Genomic DNA, 19,769 nt, shown 5'->3' on the forward strand with positions numbered 1-19,769 from the left:
CCTTTAAAAAAAAAAAATTTTTTTTTTTTTTTAGCCTTCTTTAAATAAGCAAACAAAAATGGTGCCCTCTAGTCGATCCCAACTCATGGAAACTCCATGTATGTGGAAGTAGAATTCTGCTACATAGGGCTTTCAGTGGCTGGTTTTTCAGAAGCAGATCGCTAGGCCTTCTTCCCACCTTTCTTTCGAGGCATCTCTGGGTGGACTTGAACCTCCAACTTTTCGTTAGCAGCCTAGCACATTAACCATATACATTACCTTCCCCTAATAACCTCCAGGGTTGAAGACTCACCATGGTCCCAGTAATATAGGAAATGTTTTCCTTTATTTTCCACAACAATCTAACAAGGTGGTATTTTTAATTCTTCCCATTGGAGTAATGAGGAAATTGAAGTTTAAAAAGACAACTGGCTCAAGTCACTCCACTACAGCTGGATATGACCGCAGAGTCTATGCTGCCAGCAATGCTGATAATAACCACACTGCCTCTCTCTGTGGTATCCTAGGGTCGCTATTTCTCCTTCCCCGCATAACTGCTTCTTGTTGGTCTCAAGCCTATTCCACCTGTTGGATGTCTTTTAAGTCTGTTCTCTCCTCTTCTCTTCCAAGGTTCAAGACTTCCCTACCTCTCGCCTAGAATCTTTAAATTACCTCCCACTGAAATAAGTTTCCCTCCCTGCACTTCTTCATTCTTCAATCAGCCTACACACTTCCCCCACCAGATAAATATTTCTTCAGTGGAGCCTTTGTTGTTCAGCTGCCTTCGTTGGCTCACCATTGAGCCCCCTCCAAAATCTGGCCCACCCTCTCATCCCAGACTGCTCTCTCTGTACTCCCGATGGATTTTCTGTCTGTTCTGCTTACCTTCACATCTGTGTCACCTAGTACAGAGAGCGTGGCACAGAGTAGACATGCAAATCAATGTTAGGTGAAGAAGGAAGAAGCCTTGACCTTTAGCAGGATCTTATTACTTATTGCCCCCTAAATAAGTAAATCTTAGATTTTTTTTTCACCTGGCTTCCTTTGTGCCAAATAGTTCCCTACCTGGAGCCTTCTCCCTACAATCTCCACTTATGCAATTTAATTTCCATTAAAATATATCCATTATTTCAGATTCAGAACATAAGTCAACTCTTCAGCTGGAAATAGCTTCTCCTTCTTCTGCACTTTGTTTATAATAACTCTGCTTTCACATTTATTGTATTTGTTTTGAGTTATAGTTAATTATCCCACATGAGCTTGTGAGAACATTGACTCAAAGATAGGGCCATGTTTTATTCAGGATAGCTTTGTATTTTATTCCCTGTACTCTTGAGTATTAAATAGGCCTAAATAAATGCTTGCTGTTTTTTTTAAATTGAATTGTGTCACTGTTTAAGTCACTTTTGAACCATTTCCTTATAATTAGTAAATACCATATAGATACACACGTAAACCATGATAAAAGTAATAAAAAAAAAATCAAAAACCACTGCCATTGAGTTGATTCCAACTCATAGCTACCCCATAGTGTTTCCAAGGCTGTAAATCTTTATGGAAGCAGACTGCCACATTTTTCTCCCTCAGAGCCACTGGTGATTTCCAAGTGCGAACCTTTTGGTTAGCAGTCAATCACTTTAACAACTGCACCACCAAGGCTCCTTGATAAAAGCGATAATGACATTCATTGAACAATAAGTGCTTTGCAAGGATTGTTGTTGTTGTTGTTAGGTGCCATGGAGTTGGTTCCAACTCATAATGACCTTATATACTACAGAAGGAAACACTGCCCCGTCCTGCACCACCCTTACAATCTTTATGCTTGAGCCCATTGTTGCAGCCATTGTGTCAAATCTGCCTCGTTGAGGGTCTTCCTCTTTTCTGCTGACCCTGTACTTTACCAAGCATGATGTCCTTTTCCAGGGACTGATCCCTCCTGACAGCATGTCCAAAGCATATAAGACACAGTCTTGCCATCCTTGCTTCTAAGGAGCATTCTGGTTATACTTCTTCCAAGACATTTATTTGTTCTTTTGGCAGTCCATGGTATATTCAATATTCTTCGCCAACAGCACAATTCAAAGGTGTCAATTCTTCAGTCTTTCTTATTCATTGTCCAGCTTTCATATGCATATGATGTGATTGAAAATGGATTTAATTCCTCCAGGTACCCTATGAAGTTGGTATTTTAATTATCCCCATTTTATAGATAGGGTAACCAAGGCACAAAGTGCTTAAATTCTTCAAGTTCCCATGTTAGCACAAAGCAGAGCCAGTATTTTAAGCCAGGAGGCTTGTCATTAGAGGCCATGCTCTTAACCTTAGATTCAGCTGCCTCCAACGTTGATGAGGAGAAATTTTTAAAAGAGTCACATATAAGACTTACAGGCATGTTTTCCTATACCACAAGTCTCTAAGTAGGCAAACATTTAGAAACTGGACATATATGATTTCTATTTCATGTGAGTGTCCACATTTTTTAGCAACATTAAGAAAAGCAATAAGGCCTAATGAATTTTTTAGACGTTAAAACTATACGTTAGAGAAAATAAATAAATAAATAAAACCACTGAAAGACTGCATTTGAGGCACCGTTTGTATTTCCTTCCAGAGGCAGGATACTTAGAAGTCATATACCTTTTCGATAATGCTTTCTTTGTTTTGGAAACCCCGGTGGCATAGTGGTTAAGTGCTCCGGCTGCTAAGCAAAGGGTCCGCAGTTCAAATCTGCCAGGCGTTCCTTGGAAACTCTATGCAGCAGTTCTACTCTGTCGTACAGGGTCGCTATAAGTCGGAATCGACTCCAGGGCACTGGGTTTGTTTTCTTTCTTTCTTTTTTCTTTTTTGATTTTTTGCTTTGATTTGTTTTAAAGACATGGGTTTTTTTTTTTTTTTTGGTTTTTGGTTTTTTTTAATGTCCACTAGGTGGCAGAAAATTGTTACTGTCCGAAGTAACCTTACTGGATTAGGCCAGGCTCCTTTCTGAACTCTGGAAATTATACAAACTGCTTTCACCTCTTACCCAGCAATGTTGGCTTTTTCACATAAGGCATTTAAAAACAAACCACTATTTTAAAGCTGGAAAAGAAAAATCAGAAGTTTTCACAGAAATAATATTAGGTATGAGCATTCTTATGAGCATACTAATTACATGTTTGTGTTGTTCTGCTTTAATGTAGTAGGAACAGATGCAGAGGCAGTTGGGAGAAGGCCTGAGAGCCCACATAGAATGATCTTCCCAAGTGCCAGGTATTCAAGGTAAGCTGAAAAGCCTCAGGCAGGGCAGTTCTCTGTTAACCAATGACTTTAAAGTCATAGTTCTCATCTCTGCTGGTCATTACACTCAAGCTACCAGTTTGCACTTGACTACTAACATAAATGTTGACGGTTTGAACCCACCCAGCACCACTGCAGAAGAAAGACCTGGCCATTTGGTTCCGTAAAGATTACAGCCAAGAAAACTCTATGGAGCAGCTCTACTCTATATAATACATAGGGTTGCCATGAGTCATAATTGACTTGACAGCAATGGGTTTAGTTATTTTGGTTTATCCCAAACCCCAAATCTCTGATGGTGGAGCCCAAACCAAATCAAAACCTGTTGCCATTGGGTCAATTCCGACTTATAGCAAACTTATAGGACAGAGTACCACTGCCTCATAGGGTTTCCAAGGAGTAACTGGTGAATTTGAACTGCCAACCTTTTGGTTAGCAGCCAAATGCTTAACCACTGCACCACCAGAGTCCCATGATGGAGCCCAAACCAAAAAACCAAACCCATTGCCTTGGAGTCAATTCCGACTCATAGTGACCCTATAGGACAGAGTAGAGCTGCCCCATAGGGTTTCCAAGGAGCTCTTGGTAGACCCCAACTGCTGGCCTTTTGGTTAGCAGTTGTAGCTCTTAACTAGTACGCTGCCAGGCCTTCCTACACATCGGTAATTTTTCAAGCTCCCCGGATGAGTCTGATGTACAGCCTTGGCGGAGAGCCGCTGCGTTAGAAATTTGTTCTTTATAGATTGCCTTGCTCGCTATGAGTCAGAATCGACTCGACAGCACTGGGTTTGGTTTTTGGTTTGGTTTTGCTCAAAAAGAGATTTAAGGTGGATTTAAAAATATAGAGGAAGATAAAAAAAAAAAAAGCAGCAAGTAAATCATGGAAATGAGAAGATAAAGTTCCAAATAAGTTGTTTCTCTTTTGAATTAAAACTTTCACTAAAATCACACACAGACATCATGTTCTTAATAGAAGCATAAGTTTTTAAGTAAAATTAAGGTTATGTCTACCTGTCTGAACAAGGGGCTGTTGTGTTGATTTGGAGGCAAATTGAAAATCATTTAAATGTTTTCATGCTCAGGAATGACAAATTTTAAAAAATATTATATCTCTGATTTAAGGCCAGGATGTTTTGCCCAGAATTTATTTGCTATGTAAATGAAGGTGCAGAGATATCAAGGTTCGACTCAGAAGACAAATATTCAAGTGCAGTGAAAACCTAAAATTAAACTCTGCTCTTTGTTTAAGTTCATGGCTCACCTCTCTGGACTGCAGGGAGTGGGAGGAGGAGGGTAAGGCATATGTTCTATGCTATAACAGACAAATAGCTCGAGTTGTATCCCAAGAAAACACTCTAAATATCCCAAAGAAGAGAAATAACTTTCCAGTTCATCTCACTCCAGAATTTCAGCCAAAGCAGATACTGAAAGTGAACATGCCCTTTTCTCGGCTGTAAATCCCTAACAGCACTGTGAGGAAACTTGTTATTGTGTCGATAGTCTGACTTTCTCTGAAGATTTTTTAGAAATTTTTCTTGACCTGCTCTGTTCTTTCAGAGTATAAAGGCCAAGAGATGAGCCATGAAACCCAGAGTTCACACCCATTCCACTGGAAAAACTGCCTGAAGCATAAGCTACATTAATGATGAATCAGTTTTTGTTTCTGTTTTTGCATGTGATAAAAATTGCATTTATTTGCAGTAGAGACCAGGACATTTCTTCCTTAATTCACTGCTGAATTACTGAAAATTTTTCCACAAGTTTCTACTACGTGATTATTTCCAATTATTTCTTAAAATAAATTTAGAGCTACATTCTACTGGAAAAAAATACTGGCATCTAGATATTATACCAAACTAAAAAAAATTCATAAAATCTTCAATATAACATAGAAAAAAATTAAAATAGTGTCAATGCTAAGAAAATATATTTTCCAAAGAATTCGTAAGTATGCTTTATTCAAAATAATTTATAAAATAACAATGCATAAGCACCAGATGAAGTCCCTGGGGGTACAAATGGCCAAGCACTTCAATATTAACCAAAAGGTTGGTGGTTCCAACCCATCCAGAGGCACATCAAAAGAAAGACCTGGCAATCTGCTTTGAAAGCCTTGTGGAGAGCAGTTCTACTCTGGAAGACGTGGGGTCACCAAGAGTTGGAATCAACTCAACAACAACTGGTTTGGTTTTTTGTTTTGTTTTAAACACCAGATGCTCTAGGAGTGTGAGCATCTATATTACCGACTATCTTAGGCTAGGTTCTCTGGAGAAGCAAAATCAGTAAAACATATAAATATAGAGAGAGAGAGATTTATATCAAGGACATAGCTCATGAGGTTGTAAAGGCTGAAAAGTCCCAAATCAGTGAGTCAGGCTGGAGGCTTCCCCGAACTGATGTAGCTGTAGGGGCTGTCGAACCCAAGATAGGCAGATCAGACAGCAGGCCTCTGGCTCACAGGCTGTGGAGAACAATGAATCCCAAGATTGGCAGGCAAGACAGCAGGTAAGCTACTAGCTCAGGTCCCAAGAACTGGAGGTCGGATGAAGAAGAGCCAGCTGCAGGGTCCAGAGCAAGCAAAAGCCCATGAGCCTTGCCAGAAAGTCCACCTATATTATAGGTAGGCTTCACCCCCAAGGAAACTCCCTTTCTACTGATTGGCTACTCATAGCAGAACCCATCATGAAGGTGATGACATTATATCAGATCTCATCATGGAAGTGATTACATCATTACACAACTGTCGAAATACATTATAATTGCCAAACCACTGAGAATCGTGACCCAGCCAATTCGACACACAACCTTAACAATCACACCAACATAAAGAGAAAATTGTCTGTATTTTTCATTACAACACAATTTAAAGTCCTTATTTTATACATATCTTTTAATTAACACATTTGCTGTGTAAAGCGATACACACCAATAAATTGAGCTTAATGCTGGAAACTTATCCTCTGACACTTGGGACGTATGGGCATTGTCCTGTGTTCGGTTCAGGGAATAAAATTCTAGTGTTTTTAATACCAAGTCAGCATGTAACCTCAGTAAATCATTTTATTTTTGTGGTCTTTAAAATTTCTCAACTGTAAAATAAGATCAGACTAGACAAATCTAGTCTTTTTCCAGCTCTATAGTCTAGAATTGATGTCCAATAACACGTCTATTGCTATAAAGTAGGTTCCATGAGTGTAACCGCTGTTTCTGTTTCAGATCCTTTATGAACACTAACCCGTTATGAACACTAGCTTGTTTAATCCACAACACTGTGAAATTGCTGGAAAAAAATGAGGCACAGAAAGGTTACATAATTTGTCCAAGGCTACACAGCAAAAGGAAAAGTTGAGATTCAACCCAAGCAGGCTGGCTCCAGGACCCGGATATTTAACACTATGCCATAATTCCCTCATAAACAGTTGATTAATGAATGAACCATCTAGCCATCTTTCTATCTATATCTAAAAATGTGCTGACACCAAAATACTGGACACTACCTTGTTATAGAAGCCCTAGTGGCAAAATGGTTAAAAGCTGGGCTGCTAACCAAAAGGTCAGCAGTTTGAAGCCACCAGCTGCTCCTTGGAAACCCAGTGGAGCAGTTCTACCTTGTTATTTAGGCTGTAGCCGATGACCTGGTACGAAAATTTGCACAATATATCTGGGAACTGTTGTCGTTATTGTTAGGTGCCATCAAGTCCTTTCTGACTCATAGTGACCCTAACAAAATGCTGACTACTTTACCAAGCATGATATCCTTCTCCAGTGAGTGGTCCCTCCTGATAACATGCGCAAAGAATGTGAGACGAAGTCTCGGCATCTTTGCTTCTTCCAAGACATATTTGTTCAAATCAGGCAGACCATAGTATATTCAATATTCTTCACTGACAGCATAATTCAAAGGCATCAATTCTTCTTCAGTCTTCCTTATTCATTGTCCAGCTTTCACATGTATGTGAGGCTATTGAAAACACCATTGCTTAGGTCAGGTGCACCTTAGTCCTTAAAGTGACATCTTTGCTTTTTAACATTTTAAAGGTCTTTTGCAGCAGATTTGCCCAATGCAACTTGTCCTTTGATTTTTTGGCTGCTGTTTCTGTGAGCACTGATTGTGGATTAAAGGAAAATTAATCCTTTACAACTGCAATCTTTTCTCTGCTTATCACGATATTGCTTATTGGTCCAGTTGTGAGGATTTTGGTTTTCTTTATGTTGAGGTGGAATCCACACTGAAGACTATAGTCTTTGATCTTCATCAGTAAGTGCTTCAAGTCCTCTTCACTTTCAGCAAGCAAGGTTGTATCACCTGCATATCACAGGTTGTTAATGAGTCTTTCACCAGTCCTAATGCCCCGTTCTTCATATAGTCCAGCTTCTTGGATTATTTGCTCAGCATACGTATTGAATAAGTATGGTGAAAGTATACAATCCTGATGCACGTCTTTTCTGACTTTAAACCACCCAGTATCCCCTCGTTCTGTTTGAATGACTGCCTCTTGGTCTAAGTACAGATTCCTCATGAGCACAATTAAGTGTTTTGGAATTCCCATTCTTCTCAATGTTATCCATAATTTGTTATGATCCACACAGCTGAATGCCTTTGCATAGTCAATAAGACACAGGTAAACATCTTTCTGGTATTCTCTGCTTTCAGCCAGGCCATCTTACATCAGCAGTGATATCCCTTTTTCCATGTCCTCTTTAATCCAGCTTGAATTTCTCGTAGTTCCCTGTCAATGTATTGCTGCAGCCGATTTTGAATGATCTTCAACAAAATTTTACTTATATGTGATATTAATGATATTGTTCAATAATTTCTGCATTTGGTTGGATCACCTTTCTTTGGAATAAGCATAAATATGGATCTCTTCTGGTCAGTTGGCAAGGTAGCTGTCTTCCATATTTCTTGGCACAGTCAAGTAAGCACTTTCAGTGCTGCATCTGTTTGTTGAAACATCACAATTGGTATTCCATCAATTCCTGGAGCCTTGTTTTTACCAGTGCTTTCAGTGCAGCTTGGACCTCTTCCTTCAGTACCATCAGTTCTTAATCAGATCTATGCTACCTCCTGCACAGTTTGAATGTTGGCTAATTCTTTTTGGTACAATGACTTTGTATTACTTCCAAGGGAGGTGTGCTATGGCAAAAGCCAACCAAAAAATCAGTATGTTTGAGAGTGCTTTTTTTTTTTTCCCTCAGGGAAATTGTAATTTAACTTAATTCCTGGCATTTTACAAAGTAAGAGCATTTGAAATGCGCTTATTAGAATTGTTAGGGAAATTCTAATTAAGTAAACCTTATAAACATTTATTGACATGGGTTTGACTCTGGATCACAGAGATTAATAAAAACAGAATTTTGCCCCCTCTATCCTCTTTTTTATCCTCTCCCTTTAGAACTAGGTCTCCGAACAGGTTAGTTGTGGATTGACCCTCTGCTGAGAATTTGCATTTCTAACGGTTCTCAATATTTTTCAAGACCAACGACACCTTCATTGCAAATAGCTTTTTTCAGCAAAATAAACAGCAACTATACAAGTGGACCTCATCAGATGGAATACACAGGAATCAAATCAGCTACATGAGTGGGAAGAGACAATGGAAAAGCTCAAAATCATCAATAAGGACAAGGCCGGGGTAGAATGTGGAACAGACCTTCAATTGCTCATATGCAAGTTCAAGCTGAAATTGAAGAAAATTAGAAAAAGTCCATGAGAGCCAAAGTACAACCTTGAGTATAACCTACCTGAATTTTGAGACCATCTTAAGAATAGATTTGACGTATTGAACACTAATGGCTGAAGACCAGACGAATTGTGGAACAACAGCAAGGACATCATACATGAAGAAAGCAAGAGGTCATTAAAAAGAAAGGGAAAAAAGAAAAGATCAAAATGGATGTCAGAAGAGACTCTGAAAATTTCTCTTGAATGTCAAGTAGCTAAAGTGAAAGGAAGAAATGATGAAGTAAAAGAGTTGAACAGAAGATTTCAAAGGGCAGCTCGAGAAGACAAAGTAAAGTATTCTAATGACATGCACAAAGACCTGGAGATGGAAAACCAAAATGGAAGAACACAGTCCACATTTCTCAAGCTGAAAGAATTGAAGAAAAAATTCAAGCCCTGAGTTGCAATATTGAAGGATTCTATGGGAAAAATATTAAATGACTCAGGAATCATCAGAAGAAGATGGAAGGAATACACAGAGTCACTATACCAAAAAGAATTGGCCAACGTTCAGCCTTTTCAGGAGGTACTATATTAGCAGGAACCAGTGGTACTGAAGAAAGAAGTCCAAGCTGTACTGAAGGCACTGGTGAAAAACAAGGCTCTAGGAACTAACAGAATACCAATTGAGATGTTTCAACAAATGGACACAGTGCTGGAAGTGGTCACTTGTCTATGCTAAGAAATTTGGAAGACAGCTACCTGGCCAACCAACTAGAAGAGATCCATATTTATACCTACTCCCAAGAAAGATGATCCAATCAAATGCAGAAATTATCAAACAATATCATTAATATCACATACAAGTAAAATTTTGCTGAAGATAACTCAAAAGTAGCTGCAGCAGTATATCGACAGGGAACTTCCAGAAATTCAAGCTGGATTTAGAAGAGGATGTGAAACCAGGGATATCATTACTGACGTCAGATGGATCCTGGCTGAAAGCAGAGAATACCAGAAAGATGTCTACCTGTGTTTTATTGACTATGCAAAGGCATTCAACTGTGTGGATTGTAACAAATTATGGATAACATTGACAAGAATGGGAATTCCAGAACACTTAATTGTGCTCGTTCAACAGAACATTCAAACAGAACAAGGGGATACTGGGTGGTTTAAAATCAGGAAAGGTGTGCGTCAAGGTTGTATCCTTTCACCATATCCATTCAATCTGTATACTGAGCAAATAATCCGAGAAGCTGTACAATATGAAGAAGAACAGGGCATCGGAATTGAAGGAAGATTCATTAACAACTGGCATTATGCAGATGACACAACCTTGCTTGCTGAAAGTGAAGAGGACATGAAATGCTTACTGATGAAGATCAAAGAGCACAGCTTTCAGTATGGATTACACCTCAACATAAAGAAAACCAAAATCCTCAAAACTGGACCAATAAGCAACATCATGACAAACATAGAAAACATTGAAGTTGTCAAAGATTTAATTTTACTTGGATCCACAATCAACGCCCACAGAAGCAGCAGTCAAAAAATCAAAGGACGAATTGCATTGGGTAAATCGGCTACAAAAGACCTCTTTAAAAGTGTTGAAAAGCAAAGATGTCACCTTGAAGACTAAGGTCCATCTGACCCAAGCCATGGTGTTTTCAATCAGTTCCTACACATGTGAAAGCTGGACGATGAATAAGGAAGACTGAAGAATTGACACCTGTGAATTCTGGTGTTGGAGAAGAATGTTAAATATACCATGGACTGCCAATATAATGAACAAATTTGTCTTGAAAGAAGTACAACCAGAATGCTCCTTAGAAGCAAGATGGCAAGACTACGTCTCTCGTACTCAGGACATGTTGTCAGGAGGGATCAGTCCCTGGAATAGGACACCATGATAAAGTAGAGGGTCAGCAAAAAAGAGGAGACCCTCAATGAGATGGACTGACACAGTGGCTGCAACAATGGGCTTAAGCATAACAATGACTGTGAGGATGTTGAAGGTCTGAGCAGTGTTTTGTTCTGTTGTACATAGGGTCACTATGAGTTGGAACTGACACTATGCACCTAACAACAACAAGTTCCCAGGTGATGCTAAATGCTGCTGGTTAGGGACCCAATCTGAGAACCATTAGTAGAGCAGGTCTCACTATTTATTATACATAAGAATCACCTGAGGATCTTCCTAAAATCTGATTCTAATTAAGTATACATGGGGCGGAAATGCAAATTCTTAGCAGGGGTTCCAACAGGAATGAGCTGGTTCGGAGCCATGTTTAAAACCTCTTCTGAACATTTTTTCTTGTATCTGAACATTTAGGTCCATTGATCTGCTGGGATGGCTTCCTTAAAAACACAGATGGATGTAGTATAGATTAGTCTACACTTGGCTTATCAGCTGGATTCCCTAGTGTTCCTTCTTGTAAGTCATTGATAATTTTTGCCAACATTATATGCTAAATGAAGATGTAGAGGGCAGAGGTAAGTAGTAAGTATAAAGCACAGTTGCTATGAACTTTTGGATTATCGGTGCTTGAAGAGAGTAATAATGTTCACAAGAGCTAAAGGGTACAAATGCCTCTAAGATCATTCATTATATGATTCGTTGTATACTATTTTTTTTAACTTTTTATGGTGGAAAATTTCAAACATACGCAGAAGTAGAACAAGTGTTATAATGAACATCCAGATACCTATCACCCAATTTCAACAATTATTAGCTCCTAGCCAAACTTCTTTTCTCTACCTCTTCCCTCCCTTTCATCCATGGATTATTTTGAAGCAAATAATATTATTTCATCTATAAATATTTCATCATAGCGATTGACAGCACCTAACAACAACAACATAAATATTTCAATATGAATCTCTAAAAGACAGAGCTATTTTAAAGAAAACACAACCATCATATGATATTTAAAATTATAATTATATTTCTGGAACCCATTTTATCTAGACTCATTCATTATTGAATGCCCTGGCCCTGGGAAGTGTGGGTTATCATTGATGAAGTGAATCTTATTTCCAGAGAGTAACTTAGGCAAATCTTAATCAGGAAGAACATAAAGGACCTCAAAACTACACAATAATTTACCCCACTTTTCCCTAGTAATTTGTCCAAACTTTATATTTTGTTCTTGTCAAATGACCATTTACTTAAGCATGTCCTCTGTAACTTTTTAATTTTGGAAAAAATTGTTTCTTCTGAGTTAAATGTTATTAGCATGTGTTCTGTGAGATATTAGAATACAATGATTTAATAAACCACAGAAGTCTACTCTTTGTCCCAAAGACTGTAACTTAAGTGATAATTTTTAAGCTGTGAAGAAATTTCCATTGTAACTGGTCAGTGCAAGGGAGGGAGACTGACTGCAGGAAAGGACACTCAAAAAGGAGATAATCTTTAGAACATATCTTTGATCTCAGACTTTCTTTCTTGAAGACACCTGGCTTAACATGGGGACAGTCTCCCAGGCAGAGCTTCCATATGTGCAGCCTTTTGGTCCCTGAATCCCTGAGCTGCACAGATGTGGGCCACAGAGCCAAACCAAAAACCAAACTTGTTGCCCTTGAGTTGACTCTGACTCATAGGGACCCTATAGAACAGAGTAGAACTGCCTAATAGGGTTTCCAAGGAGCAGCTGACAGATTCAAACTGCCAACCTTTTGATTAGCTGCTAAATTCTCAACCACTATGCCACCAGGGCTCCAGCAAGGGGTATTTCTCGAATGGTATGTGCAAACTCCCTGAAATCGGCCATTGTTTCAGCTAGGATTGGCAGCTATCCAGAAATTATCTGCTAGAGATAGGCATAAATTCAGGTCTCACTGAGAATATGGGTACAGGGAGGAAAGGAGACAATTTAAAATAGAAGACTTTGTCTCCTTTGAGGTCCCCAAAGAGCCATAATGGTTAATTTTATAGTTGGAATGGGACTCGGCACTTGGTTATAGCTCTGGTCCCTGGGGTGCACTTTCAGCAGAAGAAATCCAAACATGAAGAGAAGTGAGATACAGCAGAATACATGAAAGTGATATTTCTATCAGCCTAAAATTAACTGAAAATTATGCACAGATAGAATTCAGCTCAGTGAAACTTTTTATATTAAGCAGATATACATCTTATACAATAAACATCTGATGTTTTAGTTCAAAGACCTATATCAGATCTATTGATCTGTCATTGAACTGTTTCATGATCAACTCTCTGAGCTTTACTCCTTCTCCTATGATTTTCGAGTCTGGTTTTACTAGTCTTCATTCTGGCACCAGCCTTTTTATTCTAAGTATGCTACCAAAACAAGCTTAGCCCCAATTTCCATTTAGGCTTCATATCACCTGCCTCTCCCTTCTGTCAAATAGCTATTCCTCTTCTTGTTTCCCTGTCTGGATAATAGTCTAACCCATCTAAGCAGAACTGGGTGATGGATGCAATTCATTTTTTTTTTTAATCAAGCTGGCTCTACTACCAGGTTTCCCTAATAAGAAGCACTAGCATGTCCTTTTTCCCAGTACAAACCCCCCAAAAAACTCATTGCTGTTGAGCCAATTCCAACTAATAGTAACCCTATAAGACAGAGTAGAACTGCCCCATAGGGTTTCCAAGGAGTGGCTGGTAGATTTGAACTGCGGACCTTTTAGTTAGCAGCTGTAGCTCTTAACTACTGTACCACCAGGGCTCCTTTATCCAGTACAGAACCTCAAATCCTTTGTTCTTTTCTCCCGTGTTAAATTTTTTGACAAAATGTTTTCATTCATTCTATAAAAGTATGGGTTTCCTTCATAATGACCTAGTCTTTCATGCTATTTCAGACATTTCAATTACAGACTATTGTACTCTGCTCAATATATCATCCAATTCTTACATCTCTGTCATTGACTATTCTGGAACTATCCTATATATGGTTCATCAGAGTATCTATCCTTGTAGTCCTAAAGCTCTGAAGATGACCCCTTAGTCTCATCAGTTGTTGTTAGTAGCTGTTGAGTCAATTCCGACTCATGGCAACTCCACATTTGCAGACTAGAACTGCTCCATAGGGTTTTCAAGGTTGTGACCTTTCGGAAGCAGATTGCCAGGCCTGTCTTCTGAGGAGCCTCAGGGTGAATTAGAACTGCCAACCTTTTGGCTAACAGTCAAGCACCTAACCATTTGTGCCACCCATGGATTCCAAGTCTGTTAAGAAGGGTAGCAAAAAGCATAGATTAAATGTAAGAACTGGATCTATATCTTGGTTCTATTCCTTACTAGCTATGTGATTTGGGGACAGTTGTTCAGCTCTTGCAGCTTTATTTTCCTCATCTATCAAATGGGTATAATAATAATACAACTGTCTTCATCGTATTGTTACAAGGATTAAGTTAAATAATGCGTATCAAGCACTTATACAGTACCTGGCATGTGTTTAATATGTGTGACTTCTTTGGAATACGGAGCGAATTGAGAAAGGAATAGAAATTCAAAGGCTAATGACAGTATAAACCTTATCTCCTTCTTCCTTGCCCTCCCTCTAACACACACAAGTACACGTGCACACAGTGACAGAGATCTACTTTCGTCAATGAAACAGAGAGAAGTGTCCCTTGATCCAAGAGTCAGGAGTTCGGTAATCCAGCAGCTAGAGCTGACGGAAGAGACAGTTTTCAGAATTAAAAGTTAAAGTCAAATGAGGGCCATGTGAATGGAAAAAGTAATTGATTAAAGTTCATGAATGAGAGGGTCACAAGTGGGTTTATTTCTCATAGTTCTTACTATCTCCTACATTCCTACCCAACTTCCAGCTTTATTTAATTCATTCCCCTCTTCTGAATTTTCATTCCAGTAACTGTGACCTATTGGTAAAAACGTCTTAATTCACATTTATAAGCCAGTTAGCAAGCGTAACACAAATTTAAATAACTAATTACATCAGTAAATGTGCAGGTTACGCATGAGAACACCTATACTTGGACCATAGGAGTTCACAGTCTAAAGCAAAAATGCACATAAAACATATTATATACACAAGTGGACAATAAACTTGTACATATGTTATTTTGTCTACAGGTATATTTGTTGTACAAATTCCCCAGAAGTGGAATTGCAGGATCAAAAGGTCCAAGTGTTTGTAATTTTGTTAGCTACTGCCAAATTAGCCTCCATCAGAATGGTACCAATTTACGCTCCAACCAGTTAAGTATGACAGTGTTTGTTTTCCTACAAAATGTGTTTCTTATAAATCATTTTCCCAATCTGATTGGTAAAAAAATAAAAGTGTATCTCATTTTAATTTGCATTTCTCTTACTTTCAGAGGGATCTAGCATCATTCTACGTTTTTCAGAGCCATTTGTATTTCCTTTTCTATGAATTCATTGTTGATATCTTTTTAACAACATTCTATCAGTTAGTTGGACTTTACATGAATTTATATATGCTACTTTATATATTAGAAAGCAAGGCATAATTTAAATATATTAAAATGTATTTATTTCAAATATTTAGTTTGATGTATTTTGATAATAAATATGTAGGACACTTGCATCACTCAAAATGTTCCCTTGGGCCCCTTTGTAATCAATTGCCCCAGACAAAATATTCTCAAATATCAGGTACTGTTTCACTCAAAGCCTAATTATCCCCTCCTGCGGGTCAAAGCGTGAGTAAGGCAGAAGGGGAAATATCTATCTTATTATCTTAGATTATAAGCAGTTAGAGGACAGGATACATAGCTTTCATATGTTTTATATATCATTTAGCATTTTGTAAGTGTTTTATAGCTATCATCATCAATGATCATTTGCATCTAACTTGAGACTAGTACTCAATTGCTCATAAAAGTTAGGAAATAATTGAGTGATAATTGATAATATGCATTACACATTCCTCTTCTTACCTGACTAAACTATTGTGAGTACTTATCTTTTTCTAAAGGAAAAAGGATGACAACGATAGCGTACAGGCAAAGGCTTCTCATTAAAATGTGGGACCAATGGACTGTTGAATTTGGGTAGGATTTGTCATCCTCACATTGAAGCTCTTTGCTGCAGAGCTGATGTGTGATCACCGAGCTGCCGCCAGCTTCGCAAGGCTAAACAAAAAAGCCATTACGTACCCACACACCAGAGTAAGTGACAGGTTTCAATTACTGTAATTTGACTAATTTTTTTAGGTGTGGGAAGAATGGAAGCCATAGCATCTGGAGACAGATGGAGGTCACCTGAACTCATTTTCTATATACTACTGTTCATAGAGTAGAGATATTTAACCTTTTATATCAGCCATGATGGCAGATAAATGTGAACGTATAACAAAGTGCTGTGCTTCCAGAACCAGTAATATTTCAGATAGGTTGAAAGAGACCACTGTTAAACAAATAGCATTTTTCTATAATTAAAAAAAGTCTTTTTCACTAGAAGTACCTAAATATGATTAAGGTGCTACTTATGAGCATATTTATAGTGAAATTCTACATCAGCGTGGCTTTTGCCATCTACAGTAACAACTTGCATATTCAAGTAAAACTTCCTTTAATAGAGGGTCAAGGCTATTTTCTAAAAATATTACAGAACAAAATAAAGACTCAGTGTGTCTTGGAGAAAATATTTCTTCAAGCAACAGAATACCTTATTTGGGCTAGGGACAAAAGTTAACACAAGCCCTGAATAAATATAGTTTGTGTTAACCCTGGGTAGTTTAGTCCTATTTCAGTGCCTTCCATCCAGTACACCCTTTTCCCCACCTCAAATACCAGTTTTCGTAGAGTCAATTCTGACTCATAGTGACCCTATAGACAGAGTAGAAGTGCCCCATAGGATTTCCAAGTCTGTAATCTTTACAGAAGCAGACTGCCTCCTAATGTAGCATTTTCAAAGAGAGGCTGACCAGAAGATAACCCAAACAAAACAGAACTATGAAGAAGACAAGTAAATAATCATGTTGTTTTTAGTAGCCCTTGAGTTGTCTTTGACTCATGGCTAACTTATGTGTAAGTATATGTAACAGGACAAAACATATTCTCCCATCCAAGCTTTAAGACAGATCTTATGTTAACTAAAAAAAAAAAGAAAAACAATTCGCCATTTTGGATTCATAATCCTACTTATCTGAGAAGGCAAAATAGAAAAAGCAGAAGAAAACAGAACCTCAAGGACCTTGCTCTCTCACTGTGTAGTATTTCCTCTGTATTTTCTTCTTTCTTTCTCTCTGAAATCTTACTTCCTTGTGTAAACATTCTAAAATCTCTTCCAGTTCTCTCACACCCAGAAGACAAGCTTCTAATAAGACTAGCCCGGGCCCAGGGTCTCAGTATGCTCTTCTCTTATGGTGTTTGGCTGCACCTTTGCTTTCTGCCCTCTGCTTCTTGGGCTCCTCGGACCACCAAGATTGCCACGGATTCCTGAGTTGCTATAGCCAATAGGCAGGTCTACATCCTTGTCCTGTTTGAGCACACAGAAACTCTTCTTGTCTGTGCAGACATGTTTGTGTTTAGCATGCCGGCACACCACAACCTGACAGAGGTGGTTTCCTTTGGTGACAACCAAACATGTACTCTAGAACGGGTGTTTTGTAGGTATTACTGTGGTTTATCAAGGGACTCACAAATGCTAAAGAATAGTCTTCCAAGAAAGTAAAAATTTAAGATGCCAATGGATCCCAAGAATTTTTTGGACAAAGTAGGATACACCAGGAAAAGGAGATTTAGAACCATTTTATGACTTTCAGTGCAGGCATTTTAGAACAGAATGCAAAGGGATATATTCAGATTATTCAGGTCAAGGAGTCGACCAATTGCCAAACATTATAGACACAATCAAAACAAACCCCAATGATAAAAGAGTCATCATGTGTTCTTAGAGTCCAAAAGATCCCCCTGGGGTGGCACTGCCTCCATGCCATGCCCCATGCCAAGTCTATGTGGTGAACAGGGAGCTATAAAAGCATCAAGAGACATGGGCCCCCAGGTGTTTTTCAACATGGACTCTATGATCACTTGAATCACAGGCCAAGTGACTGTGTACATATTTTGGGAGACACTTGTGTTTACCTAAGTCATATTAAGCTACTAAAAATCAAGCCATTCCCCAAGCTCAAAACTTATAAGAAGTTGAGATAATTAATGAGTTCAAAGCAGAAGATTTTCAGATTGAAGGCTACAATCCTCATCTAACAGTTAAAATGGAAATGTCTACCTGAGATGCCTTTGAAGAAGTTCTCTTTCAAGGATATGGACAGTCTTTAGGGGTTGGTCTGGATGCCAGGTGAAAGTTTTGTTTTCTTTTGTTTTGCTTGCTCTAAATGAAAAAGGAACTAGGTCAAAAACCAGTCAGTAACCTATCAGTTACTATGTGGTATTAAGAACAGCTTCCTTTAGGGGATAGCTGTTTTTAAAAAAAAAAAAATCCAGTTCTTTTAGTCTAAAAAAAAAGTCAGAGTTGCCTTGAGCTCGATTAACTCATTAAGCATATATGATAATTCTAAGAATATGAGTAAGATCTCAGGAGACTGAAAGTTTATATGCTCTAAGAAAAACAGGTGCATGCATTTCAAACCTACATCTGTATGAAGGTCAGTGAGTTTCAAGTATTATATAAACACTATCACTATATCTGAGCCCTGGTGGTATAGTGGTTAAGGGCTACCGCTGCTACCAAAAAGGTTGGCAGTACGAATCCAACATCTGTTCCTTGGAAACTCTGTGGGGGAAGTTCTACTCTGTCCTATAGTGTTGCAGTGAATCAAAATCGACTCCACAGCAACAGGGATCACCGCATCAGTATATGAACATTACCAATCATAATATATATAGTTAAATGCAATTTGAAATTGTATTTGTTTCTATACTGCTGCCCATGGAAGCAGCAGTCAGGAAATCAAATGACGCATTGCCTTGAGCAAATCTGATGCAAAATACTTTAAAGAGTGTTAAAAAGCAAAGACGTCACTTTAAGGAGTGCCCAAACCAAGCCATAGTGTTTTCAATCTCCTCCTATGCATGCGAAAGCTGGACAATGTATGAAGAAGATGGAAGAAGAGTTGATGTCTTTGAATTATGATGTGGACAAAGGATATTGAATATACCATGGACTGCCAGAAGAATAAACAAATCTGTATTTGAAGAAGTACAGCCAGAATGCTCCTTGGAAGTAAGAATGGCGAAGCTTCGTCTTACATACTTTGGACACGTTATCAGGAGGGACAAGTACCTGGAGAAGGACATCATGCTTGGTAAAGTAGAGGGTCAGCAAAAAAGAGGAAGATCCTCAATGAGATGGACTGACACAGTGGCTGCAACAATGGGCTCAAGCATAACAGTAATTATGAGGATGGCACAGGACTGGGCAGTGTTTCGTTCTATTGTACATAGGGTGGGTATGAGTCTGAACCGATTCGACGGCACCTACCAACGATGTAATTATAATAACGCAGCACTCTGTATTCAAAAGAAAACACCATAATGCCCTCATAATATTAGGGGGCAAAAAAGGAAATAATTTATAATAAATTTATTTATAATAAATTTATAAATAAAATAATTTATAGCATATAATAAAATATATGTCAATACGTAAGTGCATGGGCAGGGCGAAACCTGAAATTGTCAGGTGTTTGCACCTATATGAAGAATCACATTGAATATAGCAGCTACAATGAAGGCAGTTATAGGAGTGTGGTATAAAAGACTCAAATACCTTTCCCATCAGTGACTTGACTTTCCAAAATGATGAACAATTCTTGATATGTTCTAAAAAAAGCAATCTTATTGTGATTTACACAATAGTTACATTCATGCAAAAGTCAATATACATGAGTTAAATGGAGTTAGGTCCTGGACTCAATTAACTACAAAAGCAAAT

At 38.3% G+C, this 19,769-nt stretch overlaps 1 pseudogene; it reads left to right on the forward strand.

The window, feature by feature from the left end:
* Window positions 1-379: 379 nt before the first annotated feature.
* On the forward strand, window positions 380-18,108 carry LOC126070101 (thymidylate synthase-like; annotated as a pseudogene).
* The last annotated feature ends 1,661 nt before the right edge of the window (window positions 18,109-19,769 follow it).

Source organism: Elephas maximus, chromosome 1, assembly GCF_024166365.1.
Source record: "Elephas maximus indicus isolate mEleMax1 chromosome 1, mEleMax1 primary haplotype, whole genome shotgun sequence".
Lineage (NCBI taxonomy): Eukaryota > Metazoa > Chordata > Mammalia > Proboscidea > Elephantidae > Elephas > Elephas maximus.